General features: G+C 39.0%; 1 long non-coding RNA gene across 1 annotated transcript in view; it reads right to left on the bottom strand.

Annotated features, from left to right (window-relative positions):
• LOC113482244 overlaps positions 1-381 on the bottom strand; it is a 28,118-nt gene extending 27,737 nt beyond the window's left edge. The window contains exon 1 of the long non-coding RNA XR_003398802.1: positions 290-381. This is a non-coding gene — a long non-coding RNA (uncharacterized LOC113482244). The remainder of the gene's footprint in view (positions 1-289) is intronic.
• Between the last annotated feature and the right edge of the window lie 4,558 nt (positions 382-4,939).

Genomic DNA, 4,939 nt, shown 5'->3' with positions numbered 1-4,939 from the left:
TACAGTCAGAATTTGTGCCTGTGCTTTGAGAATTCATCAGCCAGCTATAAAAGCATAACAATAGCTGGTCAAGGACAGAACATACAATGCCTTTTCACACGGGGCAAAGGCAATCAAGAGATTTCACACATATTTGTGCTGCCTGAGAAACATCCTTAATGTGTGGGGACACAGACAAGGGTAAGAGCAAGAAAGATAAATTATCTTGCTCCTAGCTACAGTCAGCCTGCAGATAGAAGCAGATTGACACAGTTGAGTACAAGCACCACGAGCCAGAGACTGTAAATACCTGTTAGAGTGCAAGCTGGGCTGAGCAAGGAAAAATGCCTCTCTCCTTCTTCCTAGTCCTTCTGCTCATCTTTATCTGTCTCTCCTGGTAATTTTATCATCCTTCTCAGAGAGCAGAGAGAGGATGGAAAGGGTAAGTGGCATTTCTAACCCCGACCCTGGATATTAAGGGTGAGGTATTTAAATCTGTAAAATAGATTTAAGAGTCCTCAGCCTCCAGAGATGAGCTCTTAGATTAGCAGCTCTAAAAACTCTTCCAGAATTACAGCTAAAGCGACTCATACAAAGCCTCCCAGTAATCCCATTTTTTGCACATTTGCAAAAATGGATTGAGGAGGCTCAGAAATATTCAGTCCTTATGAAACCTGGTAGCTTAAGTGGCTACTGCTGCAGACTCCAGCTAATTATGCTACCTAGTGCGGATCCCACAGAAAGATTTAGACCTGAGAAGAAATACGTAAGAAAATGTTGAAAATTTATCTGAAATATTCCTACCTGCCCTCTTCCGAACACCTTCAGTATTCTGCACATGTTGTAAAACTGCTTCTGCTGTGTGATAGTTGGGACTTTTATCGAGAACGCTACATGCCGGGAAACATCTCATTTGCTGGATTCAGGTCTGGCAGTGCATCATTCCTGAGAAGGTTAACATGCCAGGAACCAGCCAGGTGATACAGCCAAGAAGATAAGGGCCAACCTTTAGGTTTCATTCTATCCTTACATACCAATGTAGCATAAACCTCTGTTTTGGACCTGACCTAGGACGTAGCTCGCTGTGCTGCTTTCAGAGGATAGTCCCTGCAGATGTCACCCCTTTACAGAGTACAAATAGCTTTAAAGTCACCTTGTGGAACCCAGAACTAACAAAAGGTCACTACCAAGCTGATTGTGCCACTGTGCCCTGGCATACCCAAGGATCTGCCTTTCCTTATCATTTAAACGACAGAACAGCATACCCTTTTACTCCGTTCCAAACTATGCGTGCAGGTTTCCCTTCATGGAAACTACGTCAGGAGGAGTAAAGCTGCTGAGTGTCTGAACCATGTCCTGTCATTTGCAGGACACGACTAAGGCATGGAAACCTGGAAACATTTCCAATAATTTATATGTGACTATAGGTGGGTACCGCTATAACTATACCTAACCTAATTAGGAACTGTGCCTGGGAAAGCCCCAGAGAATCATTCAAGAGAGAGCCTCAGTTCCACAAGCAGATGTGCTTCAGAGCTTACTATAAATGTGTGTAATGGACAGGAAAATTGGGAGTCTTGCTGTAAGAGCTGCTGGTCACTTTGTCTTCTTGCATTCCTGCACTGGAAAAAAAAAAACAACAAAACCAAACATGGGAGAGCTCTTTGTACTGAAAAACTGATTTCCCGAAATCCTGACTGTGCCCAAGAACAGCACAGTGATGATCTGGACACATGACCATATGGCAGGTCATACGTGCCAGGTGAAGGTCCCAGGAAAAGAGTTTCCACCTTCAGAATATTACTGCTAATCACGCTCCTCCAGACTGCGACAGGCAAAATGCAGAGGACTGCATTAGACTCGTACAGAGGTCTATAAAAGAACAAACACGTTCCGCATGCGGCAAATTTAGTAAAATATTGAAATACAAATAAAAATAGAATACTAGGAAGAATATTATCAATGCATTTTGAAATACAGCAGTAATACTCTTTGACAGTCTCCGATTGAATATTCTTGTTTTGTTTCACTTTAACATTTGCATTTTGTTTTCTCACTTTGATTTGGAACTTATTTTCGAGTACAAAGAATTTACCACAAAACAGGGAAAAAAAAAATGTTGCTTTTCAGTCAAAAGCAAACACTTTGCACTTAACATGGAAACACAGCCCCTTAGAACAGCACGAATCCCTGAACAAAAGAGAAACATAATTTTTTTTCAAAATCAAATATTAGTGATAACTGTAAGGATCACTGTAAATATCATCTACATGAGTAAGGAGCCCACTGAACTTGGGATCTAGCCGCAAAAGCAGCTACGCTAATAACCATAAAATAAACTAGAGTTTACTGAACATTAAGATTGCTGAATATTAAACAAGAAACTTGTAAATTCCAACACACCTGATCATCCTCTAGATGAGCCAGTGAATTAAATCATCCCTGAAGTGTTCAAATTCATGTACTGTTGAATCACATTCTTCATCTTTGATTGAAAAGCAGAATGACTGTCTTATCTTAGTTTTATCTCCATGGAGAGCTAAAGACAGCTACTGTCATCTTGTATGGCAAGTCTGTTGTACTTGGGACATCTTGCGTCGGAAGACTAAGAGTATTGTAATTTTTAAGTGCAGTCTTCTCAAAAGCAGGATAAAAAGCTCTGGGAAGAAAAAAAAAAAAAAAAAAAAAAAAAAAAAAAAAAAAAAAAAAAAAAAAAATAAGAAAATCATTCCTTAAATTGCAAGTCAGACGGAAAGGCGCACTTCTTTGCCGCTTTATTTCCAGAGAGAAGAAAAACAAAAGGCATAATGGAATGCAACTGTTTATGATAAAAACCACAATTAAAATAAAGCATCACAAATAATGTCAGCTTGCTGTAATTAAAAATTAAAGCACAGAACTGATGGCCTTCAAGGAGGTTCTCGCTGTTTGCTAGAATCCATATGCTTGTTCAGATACCGTGTTGATAATTGTTTAAGAAATGTTGATAGACCTAAAGAGTTGAAATATTGGTGGGCTAACTGTAAAATAGCAACAAAAACATTTTACTGATGAAAACAGATACGTTCATGACAATGCTTTTAAAAAATAAATATATATAGTTTTTAAAAAATAAATATATATAGTTTGCATTATGAAAATGAAGCGTGACCTGGAGTCAAGGCCCATAAATGAGATAAAAAGGAAACTGCTGTGGTATCTGGTCACTGATGGCCCCACCTTTCCTCTTCTTCTGTGGTTCTCTGTGAAGAGAAGAGCCCCACCATTCACATCGAGGCTTTGAGTGAACAATTGCATCAGTTTGGGTGCAACTGCCCAACAACAGGAGCCTTCAGGAACGTCACCAGCCCAGAGACAGGGTTCAGCACAGCTGGAGAAAAGATGTAAAGTGGCTTTTGTTTGTAGGATGCCCCCAAATACCTGTGAATTACCCAGCTAGCAGCCTAAAACAGAGCAGTATTGAATGGGCAATAAGCAAAAGGATCGGCCCAGTGAGATCTTCATTTTTATGCTGGGGGGAGTGTGTCAAAAGTAATGCCTTTGCTATTAAAAATTAATTGTCTTAAGCAGTATATTACATTAAAACGTAAATTTGCAGCTCACTCTTTTAAGGTGCTGAACCGTATGGCTTTAATCCATGGAGGCATTAATGCATGTACTTAAACTTTGTACGTGTGTAGTCTTACTGATGGGAGCACCTCACTGAAAGGGGCCAGATTACGAAGCCTCTTTGAGGATCAAGCCCTCAAGAAGCAGTTTAGGCCAAAGACATCAGAGCAGGCTGGAGTTTAGGGGTGTTATTTGCATTTTGAATGAAAGCATTTTAGTAATTTAATCACTTTTGAAAAGCATTGTACAGAGGCCATCACTAGTCATTTTGAGGAACTAAGTCCTCTTAATTCTTTACCCTTCCACTTATTCACAAATTAACTTTAAGGAAATCTTGCCATGCCTCAGCTTTTCCATCTCTACAATTCTTACCCCAGAGGGCTATTGTGCCTGTCATTGGATAATGCTGGTAAAGCACTCAGAAGATCTTGCACTGGTATATATATTCTAAGAGAAATTATTATTGCAGTGTTAGTACCATAGGAAGTTTGGTACAAATCCATGAACTATTACCAATGCTTACAATTCTTTAAACACAATCTCCAGCATAAAGACATTAAACGTAAGAAACAGTCGACTACTTTAGCACACAGTTTCTAAAACCTTTATTCTTACAGCTACATTATATTCAGATGCCAGAATATGTCCAAACCCCTATTTTTATTTTAAGCTTGACTGATTTATTGATGCCTGTGCTTAATTTTTAAAACATTTTCTCCTTTAGAAATTAGTCTCTGTCAACCTTTCTAATGTACACAGTCTGGAGTCACAGCGTTCATCTTAAGCAGCTTAGCATTAAAGTTTAATTCTGCAGTCTTTACCCTGGCTGTGTAGAACAGTTTGATAGTTTATGTCTTTTGCAATCAGTATCTAACACATATTCTTGTATTCTCGACTGCACTGATATTAAGCTGCCATTCTCCTCCACTCTATTTTCTGTTTGTTTGGTTTTGGTTTTTGTTGTTTTTTTTTTTTTTTTTTTTTTTTTTTTTTTTTTTTTTCCCCTGTAATTTCTACCTGGTTTAATACCCATATAATTTTTCAATAACAGGTAATTTTGAAGGCCAGCAATGGAAATGCTGAAGCACGCAGGTCCCCCTTTGGATGCTGGAGTTCACGACATGCTTTTGAATCAGATTGTCTGAGCACCTGTGGACATCATCTGTTTATTTGCTTCTGGGGGTCATCCCTTTGCCACCAAGGGCTTTAGTCACACCAGTCCTTAGTGTCATGAGGGGCTCCTTTCCCACAGAGCAGACCTTCATACACACATTATTCTTGTTTTAACAAGCATAAACAATATCTTAGCTCTGTCTCACACTTCATATAGGACAAAATAAAACATGGGGTG

This window comes from Athene cunicularia (assembly GCF_003259725.1).
Source record: "Athene cunicularia isolate RWA chromosome 7 unlocalized genomic scaffold, athCun1 chr7_part1, whole genome shotgun sequence".
Lineage (NCBI taxonomy): Eukaryota > Metazoa > Chordata > Aves > Strigiformes > Strigidae > Athene > Athene cunicularia.
This window is presented reverse-complemented; position numbering and strand designations above follow the sequence as displayed.